The 14,523-nt window shown below is 41.7% G+C and overlaps 1 long non-coding RNA gene across 1 annotated transcript; it reads left to right on the forward strand.

Moving 5' to 3' along the window:
* Positions 1 to 1,746: 1,746 nt before the first annotated feature.
* Positions 1,747 to 3,608, forward strand: LOC139543119 (uncharacterized). Its single transcript, XR_011668600.1, has 2 exons — positions 1,747 to 2,212; positions 2,322 to 3,608. It is a non-coding gene; the product is annotated as an uncharacterized lncRNA (long non-coding RNA).
* Positions 3,609 to 14,523: the final 10,915 nt, after the last annotated feature.

Raw genomic sequence — 14,523 nt, forward strand, 5'->3', positions numbered from 1 at the left:
ATACAGGGGGTACCGGTACAGAGTCAATGTGGAGACTATATACAGGGGGTACCGGTACAGAGTCAATGTGGAGGCTATATACAGGGAGTTACGGTACAGAGTCAATGTGGAGACTATATACAGGGAGTTACGGTACAGAGTCAATGTGGAGACTATATACAGGGAGTTACGGTACAGAGTCAATGTGGAGGCTATATACAGGGAGTTACGGTACAGAGTCAATGTGGAGGCTATATACAGGGAGTTACGGTACAGAGTCAATGTGGAGTATATATACAGGAGGTACTGGTACAGAGTCAATGTGGAGACTATATACAGGAGGTACTGGTACAGAGACAATGTGGAGGCTATATACAGGGGGTACCGGTACAGAGTCAATGTGGAGGCTATATACAGGGTATTACGGTACAGAGTCAATGTGGAGGCTATATACAGGGGGTACCGGTACAGAGTCAATGTGGAGGCTATATACAGGGAGTACCGGTACAGAGTCAATGTGGAGGCTATATACAGGGGGTACCAGTACAGAGTCAATGTGGAGGCTATATACAGGGAGTACCGGTACAGAGTCAATGTGGAGGCTATATACAGGGGGTACCGGTACAGAGTCAATGTGGAGGCTATATACAGGGGGGTACCGGTACAGAGTCAATGTGGAGGCTATATACAGGGGGTACCGGTACAGAGTCAATGTGGAGGCTATATACAGGGAGTACCGGTACAGAGTCAATGTGGAGGCTATATACAGGGTGTTACGGTACAGAGTCAATGTGGAGGCTATATACAGGAGGTACTGGTACAGAGTCAATGTGGAGACTATATACAGGGAGTTACGGTACAGAGTCAATGTGGAGGCTATATACAGGGGGTACTGGTACAGAGTCAATGTGGAGACTATATACAGGGTGTTACGGTACAGAGTCAATGTGGAGGCTATATACAGGGGGTACTGGTACAGAGTCAATGTGGAGACTATATACAGGGAGTTACGGTACAGAGTCAATGTGGAGGCTATATACAGGGGGTACCGGTACAGAGTCAATGTGGAGACTATATACAGGGTGTTACGGTACAGAGTCAATGTGGAGGCTATATACAGGGGGTACCGGTACAGAGTCAATGTGGAGGCTATATACAGGGTGTTACGGTACAGAGTCAATGTGGAGGCTATATACAGGGGGTACTGGTACAGAGTCAATGTGGAGACTATATACAGGGAGTTACGGTACAGAGTCAATGTGGAGGCTATATACAGGGGGTACTGGTACAGAGTCAATGTGGAGACTATATACAGGGAGTTACGGTACAGAGTCAATGTGGAGGCTATATACAGGGGGTACCGGTACAGAGTCAATGTGGAGACTATATACAGGGTGTTACGGTACAGAGTCAATGTGGAGGCTATATACAGGGGGTACCGGTACAGAGTCAATGTGGAGGCTATATACAGGGGGTACTGGTACAGAGTCAATGTACGGGGGGAAACGGTTAGTCGAGGTAATTGAGGTAATATGCATGGATAATATAGGGAGAACCACTTTCCTGGCACTAATCACTTAGGATGTAGAGTATATTGTTCCCTTTGCCTCATTAACCCCCCGGCAGAAATCCCATCTATGCTGCAATCCCCATCTAAATCCCCATCTAAATCCATCTGTTTAAACAAGAAATAACAATACACCAATTGCTGTGTTTGTCAGTCCATGAGACATCCTAAAAATCGCTCTTTTGTCAGATTATTTTATATTTATGAAGAAACATGCCACAAGTTGTGCGGTCCAGACACTGTTGAGCAACAAGACCACGACAAGACCACGACAAGACAACGACAAGACCACGACAAGACAACGACAAGACCACGACAAGACGACGACAAGACCACGACAAGACAACGACAAGACCACGACAAGACAACGACAAGACCACGACAAGACAACGACAAGACAACGACAAGACCACGACAAGACAACGACAAGACCACGACAAGACAACGACAAGACCACGACAAGACAACGACAAGACAACGACAAGACCACGACAAGACAACGACAAGACAACGACAAGACCACGACAAGACAACGACAAGACCACGACAAGACCACGACAAGACAACGACAAGACAACGACAAGACAACGACAAGACAACGACAAGACCACGACAAGACAACAACAAGACAACAACAAGACAACAACAAGACAACAACTTTTCCAGGTAGTGCCTGTTTTTCTGATCAGCCAACAGAAAACAAATATTTTTTGAAAGACACTCTGATACACAGAGCAACTGTTATCTAGAGTCAATAATGTTCTGCTTTTTTTAGCCGGAGGGCGGCTGGTTGATTCCAGACTTGGAACAGAAGGAACACGCCACACCACCACGTTTTGGCATATCAAGCCTTTGTCTGGGAGATTAAACCTGGTTTGGTTGTGTGTTAGAGTTTCCATTGAGAGTTTAATATCTGTTTCATTATCAAACCAGACATTGAAGGTCAAGTGAGTTATGCAACAAGTCGGGTATAACAGACTTTTATAACTGTATCTGTGAAGAGGTTAACATTACTGACAAATCTGTTGTATACTAGACAGCTTTACAGTTGATTTCCTCAGTACTACAAACATCTGTTGTATACTAGACAGCTTTACAGTTGATTTCCTCAGTACTACAAACATCTGTTGTATACTAGACAGCTTTACAGTTGATTTCCTCAGTACTACAAACATCTGTTGTATACTAGACAGCTTTACAGTTGATTTCCTCAGTACTACAAACATCTGTTGTATACTAGACAGCTTTACAGTTGATTTCCTCAGTATTACAAACATCTGTTGTATACTAGACAGCTTTACAGTTGATTTCCTCAGTACTACAAACATCTGTTGTATACTAGACAGCTTTACAGTTGATTTCCTCAATACTACAACAACAAAAAATTCACCTCAGTGACAAAGAGATGATAGTTACTAGGAAGTGGTCACACCACGTCATTTCAAAGTGGAAAATTGCATAATATTTGGTTTAGATCAATGAGATTACAACCTATATTCACCCACTCAAAAATAGTTAGTTTAATTTCCAACGTGTTATCACTATGCTTTCAACCAATCTAAAAGCGCAACCAAATTCTAATGAAAAAACAATGTCAGATTTTTTGTTTAGTTGTCACCAACTGCGCATTCAACCATTTAAAAGCAACGTTTAAATGGGAATACAATGTCAGGTATTTTGTTTATATACAACAGATTAATATGTTATCACTGTGCTTCATCTAATAGCAGAACCAAATGACCTGGATTATAGTTGAGATTATATTGAAAAGTACATCAGCGCCGTTCATGATTCTGTGCAGATTATTACAGCAATTGTGAAGATCTCCACAGACCTGCGCCGGCCTATGCACGCCATCTTGAAAATAAACACTTTATATGATTACAAGACAAGACATTTGTAATTACAGTAACCTCAAAATGTAGCCACGGAGAAGCTAAACAAGACATTTGTAATTACAGTAACCTCAAAATGTAGCCACGGAGAAGCTAAACAAGACATTTGTAATTACAGTAACCTCAAAATGTAGCCACGGAGTAGCTAAACAAGACATTTGTAATTACAGTAACCTCAAAATGTAGCCACGGAGAAGCTAAACAAGACATTTGTAATTACAGTAACCTCAAAATGTAGCCACGGAGACGCTAAACAAGACAATTGTAATTACAGTAACCTCAAAATGTGGCCACGGAGACGCTAAACAAGACAATTGTAATTACAGTAACCTCAAAATGTAGCCACGGAGACGCTAAACAAAACATTTGTAATTACAGTAACCTCAAAATGTAGCCACGGAGACGCTACTCATTTTTGGGTTAAATGTTACATTAGTTTGTAAAATAGCCTTAACTTTAGGCTATTCACTGTATTAAACGTAATATTAAAACATGTTTTGTTGACAATGCAACCAAATATCAACATTTTAAGGAGATGTATCCACTGCTTGGATAGTATCATCTGAGCCACTGGCTTAATCCCATTCTTTAACTTTTATTTTTGGTTGAGTTGGAGACGTGACTCAAACGTATCATTTGTTAACTTGTCGAAAAGTGAAAATACTATTTATTGTACTTTAAAAGTCATATTGAATTATATTTGGTTGTCAACGCAACCAAATATCAACATTGGAAGGAGTATCTTCTGATTGGATAGTTCCATCTGTGACGATACATCTCATTTAAATGTTGATATTTGGTTTCGTTGACAACCAAACAGAATTCAATATCACTAAATATAATTACATTTTAAATTAACCAGAGCTTGAAACCTTAGGCTTATTGTTTGTCTATTTTTTTGTTGAGTTCTGGGTTGAATTGAAACAATAAAGCGCCTGAGTGGCGCAGAGGGCTAAGGCACTGTGTCTCAGTGCAAGAGGCGTCACTGCAGTACCTGGTTCGAATCCAGGCTGCATCACATCTGGCCGTGATTGGGAGTCCCATAGGGCGGTGCACAGTTGGACCAGCGTTGTCTGGGATAGGCCGTCATTGTAAATAAGAATTTGCTCTTAATTGACATGCCTAGTTAAAAAAAAAAGTTTTTTAAATAGCTGTTGATGTTTTTGCAAGTGCTATATAGGCCTAAATAGCAACATTGCTAATGTGAGTGGGGTAACATTTAATTTGCTTTGTTAATAAACCTGCCTTTTAAGAATGATTTTGATAGTAACAGTGAATCTATTTAGTTAGTTAAGTGGAGGTCTCTCAACTATCCTTCTCACAGCAGCACATTGGTAATAGTCAGTAACAAATATCATGACATTTGGTTACCGTGGTGACATAATCCCGTGGTTGAAATTTTACCCTGAAAAACAACAGTTGTTGATTTATTTCAAATCCAATTGTATTTTCCACATAGATTTCACATCACAATATGTTGATAAATTACATTAAAAACAATGTTTGATTCAACTAGTTTTTGCTCAGTGGGATTACCATTAATCGAATTTACAGTATCTTCAACGTCATTGGTCGTTTTACCTACTTCAGTTCAAAGTTCTGATTGTCAACCTCGGATAAGAGCTTCCGATAAATGACTGAAATGTAACATTAAATAGCTGAAAATAGCAGCAGAGGTTTCTGGACTATAGGTTAAACAAATTGTTCCAGAGTTCAGGAGGAAAAATCCATGACTCTTGTTTGTCCACGTCTAACCAGCCTGATCACTCGCTCTTTCTGTCTTTTTTTTTCAGGGAATTGAACCGTGGACCGGTCGACCAGAAGCACCATGACCAGTGTTAACTCCCCCGCCTGCCTCTTGGCTCGTAACCAGTTCTATAGAAGTAAAGATAAACCCTATTTTTAAACCTTGACTTTGTCTCGTCCATTATTGAACTTGGACAGACAACTGGTTTGGTCTGGGTGTGGTGTGTGTTTGTCTGATGATATGAAGAGTGACCGGAGGATATGTGTTAACTTAATGGAGAATTACTGTCAAACTCTGCACTTTATCTTTTGAACCATCGTGACAAATACTTAGAACAGGGTGTTCTTTTATTTTATTTACGGTTTATGTTTGATGAACATTTGGTTGACTGAACTGTAACCTCACTGTGAAACCACGCTATCAACACCTGGTCTAAATAATACATAACTCATTTATATTGACTTGTAGTCTAGTTCATCTGCTATTTATAAACAGTCAACTGATTCTGAGGACAAACTCCAAAAAACCCTTAAAATTTCACAGTTGGATTCAACCTTTATTTTAACCAGGTTGTCCCATTGTGGTCAAAATAACACATTTTCAAGGAAGACCTGGCCAAGAAGGCAGCTCAAGTGTAAAAACCAAAGAAGACATCGGTCTTCATCTGTCATTAATCATTTGATTACGTACACAACATTCAAAATCACCCTAAGTATGTCCATCCATCCAGCCTCGGCCTACAGTACATGCTAACCCCACACTATACAGTGTACAGCAAGCAGTTTAGCAGTTACACCGGCGGTCCCTGGTGGCATTAAACTAATAAAACCAAAAGCTAACCTTGACTTAGAAGACTTTCAGTGTTGGATAGCCATAGCCAGCTAGCTAACATAGCATCCCTCTGTTTGAGCCGGGTGTGTGAGTAGGCTAAACTAGCTAGCTGCATTCGCTAACTAGGTAAATGAAAGTGAAAAGATATACAACTAAATATAGCTCTCTCTCTCTTGCTTCTCTTACATTTTTTAAATAAATACATTTGTTCAAAAACTGTTCAACTATTGTCTCTCTCTCTCTCTCTCTCTTTGAGTCAACTACTCATCACATTTTATGCACTGCAGTGCTAGCTAACTGTAGCATATTCTTTCAGTACTAGATTCATTCTCTGATCCTTTCATTGGATAGACAATATGTCAGTTCATGATACAAGAGCTCTGATAGGTTGGAAGACGTCCTCCTGAAGTTCTCATAATCACTGTGTATGGAAGGGGGTGAGAACTCCGGAGTGGTACAGCAGTCTAAGACACTGCATCTCAGTGCAAGAGGTGTCACTACAGTCCCTGGTTCAAATCCAGGCTGTATCACATCTGGCTGTGATTCAGAGTCCCATAGGGTGGTGCACAATTGGCCCAGTGTCGTCTGGGTTTGGCTAGGGGTAGGCCATCATTGTAAATAAGAATTTGTTCTTAACTGACTTGCCTAGTTAAATAACAAAACAAAAATAAACATAAGCCTCCTAGGTTTGAAGTCAATGTACCTAAAGGAGGATGGAAGCTAGCTGTCCTCCAGCTACACCATGGTGCTACACCAGAGGGTGCTGTTGAGGCTACTGTAGACCTTTGTTGTTTAAATCAATTATTTGGTGACATGTTAATATATTTAGTATAGTTTTATCTACAAATGCTAACTTTTTTTTATTGTTTCACTATTTTTTATTTAAATTCACTGAGAAGGATGGTCCTCTCCGTCCTCCTCTGAGGAGCCTCCACTGCTGTAAGCCAAACATGCCAGCCTGAAAGAGTTTACTACAGTTTTCAGTCCAACACGCAGTCTCAATCGGCCTGAGAACAGGGCTGGTTTAGTGAAGGTCCCTCACATACAGATCAATGGCGAACCGTGACTATAGGACCTGAGTCCTTCAGAGGGACCAAAAATCTTCAAATACGTTGTATCAAACTCAAATATCAAGAAAATAACTGAAAACATAGCATCACTTAGTGCGTCATATCTTCTGTAGTCAAGACCATTGTAGTTGTAGTGAAGTAAGAGCAGTGATTTTTGATGTCATTATGAATGACTCAAACAGGCCTGGCCGCGCTCCTGGCTGCCTCACACACAGAGACAGAACCGACATGGACACAATATGACACACAGCATAAAATAATGCCAGCAGCAAAACAAGAAACACACTGTTTACACAACCTGTGATAGGTTAACACCACTTTGAAGTTGATAACAGTTGCTGCAGCCGTCTCCATTATCACACTACCACAACACAAGCTAGCTAACATCGTGACACTACCACAACACAAGCTAGCTAACATTGTGACACTACCACAACCCAAGATAGCTAACATCGTCACACTACCACAACACAAGCTAGCTAACATCGTCACACTACCACAACCCAAGATAGCTAACATCGTCACACTACCACAACACAAGCTAGCTAACATCGTCACACTACCACAACACAAGCTAGCTAACATTGTGACACTACCACAACACAAGCTAGCTAACATCGTCACACTACCACAACACAAGCTAGCTAACATCGTCACACTACCACAACACAAGCTAGCTAACATCGTCACACTACCACAACACAAGCTAGCTAACATCGTCACACTAATACAACACAAGCTAGCTAACATCGTCACACTACCACAACCCAAGCTAGCTAACATCGTCACACTACTACAACACAAGCTAGCTAACATCGTCACACTACCACAACACAAGCTAGCTAACATCGTCACACTACCACAACCCAAGCTAGCTAACATCGTCACACTACTACAACACAAGCTAGCTAACATCGTCACACTACCACAACACAAGCTAGCTAACATCGTCACACTACCACAACACAAGCTAGCTAACATCGTCACACTACTACAACACAAGATAGCTAACATCGTCACACTACCACAACACAAACTAGCTAACATCGTCACACTACTACAACACAAGCTAGCTAACATCGTCACACTACTACAACACAAGCTAGCTAACATCGTCACACTACCACAACCCAAGCTAGCTAACATCGTCACACTACTACAACACAAGCTAGCTAAAGACAATCTAACAATTTCTTCAGATTAAATCAGAAGATGATTATTAAGATTATTGTAAAGATTAAATAGAAATTATAACCACATTTAATTTAAAAAAACATACATTTTTATAAATCCTTAGGGAAGGCCTAGAAGGCCCTGACGGTTCTCCACTGATACAGATAGACCGAGCAACCAGGAATGTCTCTGAAAAGCTGCATGTGAATGTGCTTATTTGAAATGTGATTGTGACTGTTTTATCTCTCTCTCCGTAAAGTCACTGTTTTATCTCTCTCCGTAAAGTCACTGTTTTATCTCTCTCTCCGTAAAGTCACTGTTTTATCTCTCTCCGTAAAGTCACTGTTTTATCTCTCTCTCCGTAAAGTCACTGTTTTATCTCTCTCTCCGTAAAGTCACTGTTTTATCTCTCTCCGTAAAGTCACTGTTTTATCTCTCTCTCCGTAAAGTCACTGTTTTATCTCTCTCCGTAAAGTCACTGTTTTATCTCTCTCTCCGTAAAGTCACTGTTTTATCTCTCTCCGTAAAGTCACTGTTTTATCTCTCTCTCCGTAAAGTCACTGTTTTATCTCTCTCTCCGTAAAGTCACTGTTTTATCTCTCTCCGTAAAGTCACTGTTTTATCTCTCTCTCCGTAAAGTCACTGTTTTATCTCTCTCCGTAAAGTCACTGTTTTATCTCTCTCCGTAAAGTCACTGTTTTATCTCTCTCTCCGTAAAGTCACTGTTTTATCTCTCTCCGTAAAGTCACTGTTTTATCTCTCTCCGTAAAGTCACTGTTTTATCTCTCTCAGTAAAGTCACTGTTTTATCTCTCTCTGTAAAGTCACTGTTTTATCTCTCTCTGTAAAGTCACTGTTTTATCTCTCTCAGTAAAGTCACTGTTTTATCTCTCTCTGTAAAGTCACTGTTTTATCTCTCTCTGTAAAGTCACTGTTTTATCTCTCTCTGTAAAGTCACTGTTTTATCTCTCTCTGTAAAGTCACTGTTTTATCTCTCTCCTTAGTCACTGTTTTATCTCTCTCTGTAAAGTCACTGTTTTATCTCTCTCTGTAAAGTCACTGTTTTTTCTCTCTCCGTAATGTCACTGTTGTATCTCTCTCCGTAAAGTCACTGTTTTATCTCTCTCCGTAAAGTCACTGTTTTATCTCTCTCTGTAAAGTCCCTGTTGTATCTCTCTCCGTAGAGTCACTGTTGTATCTCTCTCTGTAAAGTCCCTGTTGTATCTCTCTCCGTAAAGTCACTGTTTTATCTCTCTCTCCGTAAAGTCACTGTTTTATCTCTCTCCGTAAAGTCACTGTTTTATCTCTCTCTCCGTAAAGTCACTGTTTTATCTCTCTCCGTAAAGTCACTGTTTTATCTCTCTCCGTAAAGTCACTGTTTTATCTCTCTCTCCGTAAAGTCACTGTTTTATCTCTCTCCGTAAAGTCACTGTTTTATCTCTCTCCGTAAAGTCACTGTTTTATCTCTCTCAGTAAAGTCACTGTTTTATCTCTCCCCGTAAAGTCACTGTTTTATCTCTCTCTGTAAAGTCACTGTTTTATCTCTCTCTGTAAAGTCACTGTTTTATCTCTCTCAGTAAAGTCACTGTTTTATCTCTCTCTGTAAAGTCACTGTTTTATCTCTCTCTGTAAAGTCACTGTTTTATCTCTCTCTGTAAAGTCACTGTTTTATCTCTCTCTGTAAAGTCACTGTTTTATCTCTCTCCTTAGTCACTGTTTTATCTCTCTCTGTAAAGTCACTGTTTTATCTCTCTCTGTAAAGTCACTGTTTTTTCTCTCTCCGTAATGTCACTGTTGTATCTCTCTCCGTAAAGTCACTGTTTTATCTCTCTCCGTAAAGTCACTGTTTTATCTCTCTCTGTAAAGTCCCTGTTGTATCTCTCTCCGTAGAGTCACTGTTGTATCTCTCTCTGTAAAGTCCCTGTTGTATCTCTCTCCGTAAAGTCACTGTTGTATCTCTCTCCGTAAAGTCCCTGTTGTATCTCTCTCCGTAAAGTCACTGTTGTATCTCTCTCCGTAGAGTCACTGTTGTATCTCTCTCCGTAGAGTCACTGTTGTATCTCTCTCCGTAAAGTCACTGTTGTATCTCTCTCCGTAAAGTCACTGTTGTATCTCTCTCCGTAGAGTCACTGTTGTATCTCTCTCCGTAGAGTCACTGTTGTATCTCTCTCCGTAAAGTCACTGTTGTATCTCTCTCCGTAAAGTCACTGTTGTATCTCTCTCCGTAAAGTCACTGTTGTATCTCTCTCCGTAAAGTCCCTGTTGTATCTCTCTCCGTAAAGTCCCTGTTGTATCTCTCTCCGTAAAGTCCCTGTTGTATCTCTCTCCGTAAAGTCCCTGTTGTATCTCTCTCCGTAGAGTCACTGTTGTATCTCTCTCCGTAAAGTCCCTGTTGTATCTCTCTCCGTAAAGTCACTGTTGTATCTCTCTCCATAAAGTCCCTGTTGTATCTCTCTCCGTAAAGTCCCTGTTGTATCTCTCTCCGTAAAGTCCCTGTTGTATCTCTCTCCGTAGAGTCACTGTTGTATCTCTCTCCGTAGAGTCACTGTTTTATCTCTCTCCGTAAAGTCCCTGTTGTATCTCTCTCCATAGAGTCCCTGTTGTATCTCTCTCCGTAGAGTCCCTGTTGTATCTCTCTCCGTAAAGTCCCTGTTGTATCTCTCTCCGTAAAGTCACTGTTGTATCTCTCTCCATAAAATCCCTGTTGTATCTCTCTCCGTAAAGTCCCTGTTGTATCTCTCTCCGTAGAGTCACTGTTGTATCTCTCTCCGTAGAGTCCCTGTTGTATCTCTCTCCGTAGAGTCACTGTTGTATCTCTCTCCGTAGAGTCACTGTTGTATCTCTCTCCGTAGAGTCACTGTTGTATCTCTCTCCGTAGAGTCACTGTTGTATCTCTCTCTGTAAAGTCACTGTTTTATCTCTCTCTGTAAAGTCACTGTTTTATCTCTCTCAGTAAAGTCACTGTTTTATCTCTCTCAGTAAAGTCCCTGTTTTATCTCTCTCTGTAAAGTAACTGTTTTATCTCTCTCTGTAAAGTCACTGTTTTATCTCTCTCTGTAAAGTCACTGTTTTATCTCTCTCCTTAGTCACTGTTTTATCTCTCACCGTAAAGTCACTGTTTTATCTCTCTCCGTAGAGTCACTGTTGTATCTCTCTCCGTAAAGTCCCTGTTGTATCTCTCTCCGTAAAGTCCCTGTTGTATCTCTCTCCGTAAAGTCCCTGTTGTATCTCTCTCCGTAAAGTCCCTGTTGTATCTCTCTCCGTAAAGTCCCTGTTGTATCTCTCTCCGTAAAGTCCCTGTTTTATCTCTCTCCGTAAAGTCCCTGTTGTATCTCTCTCCATAGACACAACAAGCCCTACAGAGAGTATAAAGCCTACTGCAGTCGACAGCCTCTCTGATTGGCCGATGCTACAAGTACTGGTCTGGGTGACCATGTCAACACCAGCAGGTGACTGAACCATCATATTCTACACACTACTCCTTTAATGATGACATCACACAGCGGTTCAACTAGACTGGTGCTGTCTGTCTTGTACTTTGTGTTGTCGCCTGTCATTTGCTACTACTTGAGTACCGGCACCTCTTCATATCCTCCTCAGGGTTCCCAGGAGCAGGGGGGATCTCTAAAGGATGGTGGGTCAGTGTGGTTCTGGGGAGCCCCAAACCATACACCACCCCAGTCCAGCCCCCCCAGCCCAGAGCACTCGCCCAGTGCTCCCGTCGAGCACCCCGGTCCAGCGCCCCCCAGTCCAGCGCCCCGGTCCAGCTCCCCAGTCCAGCACCCTGGTCCAGCGCCCCAGCCAACAGAACGGTCCAGTAGAGACACACCACCACCACCAATCAACAGGTTGAAACACACAGAGGGAAAGACTCCAAGAGGAAGACGAGGGAGAATACATCTTGCTCTCTGTTCTGTCCTCTCAGCACAGAAATATGGACTTGATCAAGCCAACCGGTGTTGGACATGTTTTTACATTTTGCGTCACTCCCTATCTTACCCCGACTCCTATGTTCTGAAGGTAGAAAGAAGAGTGAGGGGAAAAAAAGAGGCAATTTCTGCAAGCGCTCTCTAAAACAGACTTCAGCCTTCATTCAATCTCTTTTCGCTGAAGTGTTACAGATTACGCGCTATCGAAATTTAAAGGTAATTTCTGATTGAGTCGACATATGACAGCGTTTACCGTAAATGCAGTCTCCACTAACATTTGCCTTTTAAATTTCAATCATGCCGTAACGCTGAACTTCTGCGATGTGGATTGAAAAGACCCCCCTGTATATTATTACATACATTGGTATAAGATATGAATTCAATCAAACACACAGTCCAGTTATACCCCCTCTGCTCATACTCTTCTCTTTCTATGGTAATTTTCCCCTCCCTTCCTTTCTTCGTTTCATAACATAACTGCAGCACAACTGAAGGAACAAGATGTTCCCTTTTCTCCTGATACTGGCTGGTTGCCAGGCAGCAATATGGGAACATTCATGCATGAGTTGAATAAAACAGCTGCCTGATGCCTGGTTCACAGCTAGAGAGAGAGACAGGCCGACAGGCAGCAGAAACCTGTTACCTGGTTCACAGCTAGAGACCAGGTAACAGGTTTCTGCTGCCTGTCGGCCTGTCTCTCTCTCTAGCTCTGAACCAGGTAACAGGTTTCTGCTGCTTGTCGGCCTGTCTCTCTCTCTAGCTCTGAACCAGGCAACAGGTTTCTGCTGCCTGTCGGCCTGTCTCTCTCTCTAGCTCTGAACCAGGTAACAGGTTTCTGCTGCCTGTCGGCCTGTCTCTCTCTCTAGCTGTGAACCAGGTAACAGGTTTCTGCTGCCTGTCGGCCTGTCTCTCTCTCTAGCTCTGAGAGACAGGCTGATTCTCTCTCTCCCTCCCTTTCTCTCTCTGTGAGAAGGATGTTCCCACTCACACACAACTACCCAGTGACCTGGAAAAACTGCTGCTCAGTCTAAAGATAAAAGCACTTCAGTAACATAACAATCCTTATTTGTTTTTCCCTGGTCCCTTCTGTTCTATGCGTTTGGTTCCTGGGTAGCAAGGCATGACACATGCACGCAATCTAATGGCTACAACTCTAGTATTGTAATCTATGAATCGACAATAGCACTTAGTTAGCGTCAAGACAAGAACAGCCTAATAATGGCCTGGTGTCAGACAATACGGTGTCTTGAATCAAGACAAGAACAGCCTGGTGTCAGACAATTTGGTGTCTTGAATCAAGACAAGAAAAGCCTGGTGTCAGACAATATGGTGTCTTGAATCAAGACAAGAACAGCCTGGTGTCAGACAATATGGTGTCTTGAATCAAGACAAGAAAAGCCTGGTGTCAGACAATATGGTGTCTTGAATCAAGACAAGAAAAGCCTGGTGTCAGACAATATGGTGTCTTGAATCAAGACAAGAACAGCCTGGTGTCAGACAATATGGTGTCTTGAATCAAGACAAGAAAAGCCTGGTGTCAGACAATATGGTGTCTTGAATCAAGACAAGAAAAGCCTGGTGTCAGACAATATGGTGTCTTGAATCAAGACAAGAACAGCCTGGTGTCAGACAATATGGTGTCTTGAATCAAGACAAGAAAAGCCTGGTGTCAGACAATATGGTGTCTTGAATCAAGACAAGAACAGCCTGGTGTCAGACAATATGGTGTCTTGAATCAAGACAAGAACAGCCTGGTGTCAGACAATATGGTGTCTTGAATCAAGACAAGAAAAGCCTGGTGTCAGACAATATGGTGTCTTGAATCAAGACAAGAACAGCCTGGTGTCAGACAATATGGTGTCTTGCAGTATGGCAGTAAGGAAGCCCCCTTCCACTAGACATACTTATAACTTTGTTACATTTCACATAGCATTTGGCTGTACTGAATAGTCCTAAACTTCCAGGTTACAGACAAAACTTTACACAGCATGGTAAGAATGGACATTCCCATTTACTTCCTATACTATACCTGTTTCTAGTATTTCAGATCCATAACTGCCAAAGGCTCCATAAGTCACAGACAAGGTGGTAAGAGGATGCATGCATATCAATGGTCTGTTTCCAGTATTCAGCCTGACAAGAGTTGAACACTGAGTACCCAGGTAAAAACCTCTACGGGATCGGTGTCCCCGCCGCGAGACGGTTGAGCTAACGTGCGCTAATGTGATTAGCATGAGGTTGTAAGTAACAAGGTACATTTCCCAGAACATAGACATATCTGATATTGGCAAAAAGCTTAAATTCTTGTTAATCTAACTGAACTGTCTAATTTA

This window comes from Salvelinus alpinus, chromosome 17, assembly GCF_045679555.1.
Source record: "Salvelinus alpinus chromosome 17, SLU_Salpinus.1, whole genome shotgun sequence".
Classification (NCBI taxonomy): Eukaryota; Metazoa; Chordata; class Actinopteri; order Salmoniformes; family Salmonidae; genus Salvelinus; species Salvelinus alpinus.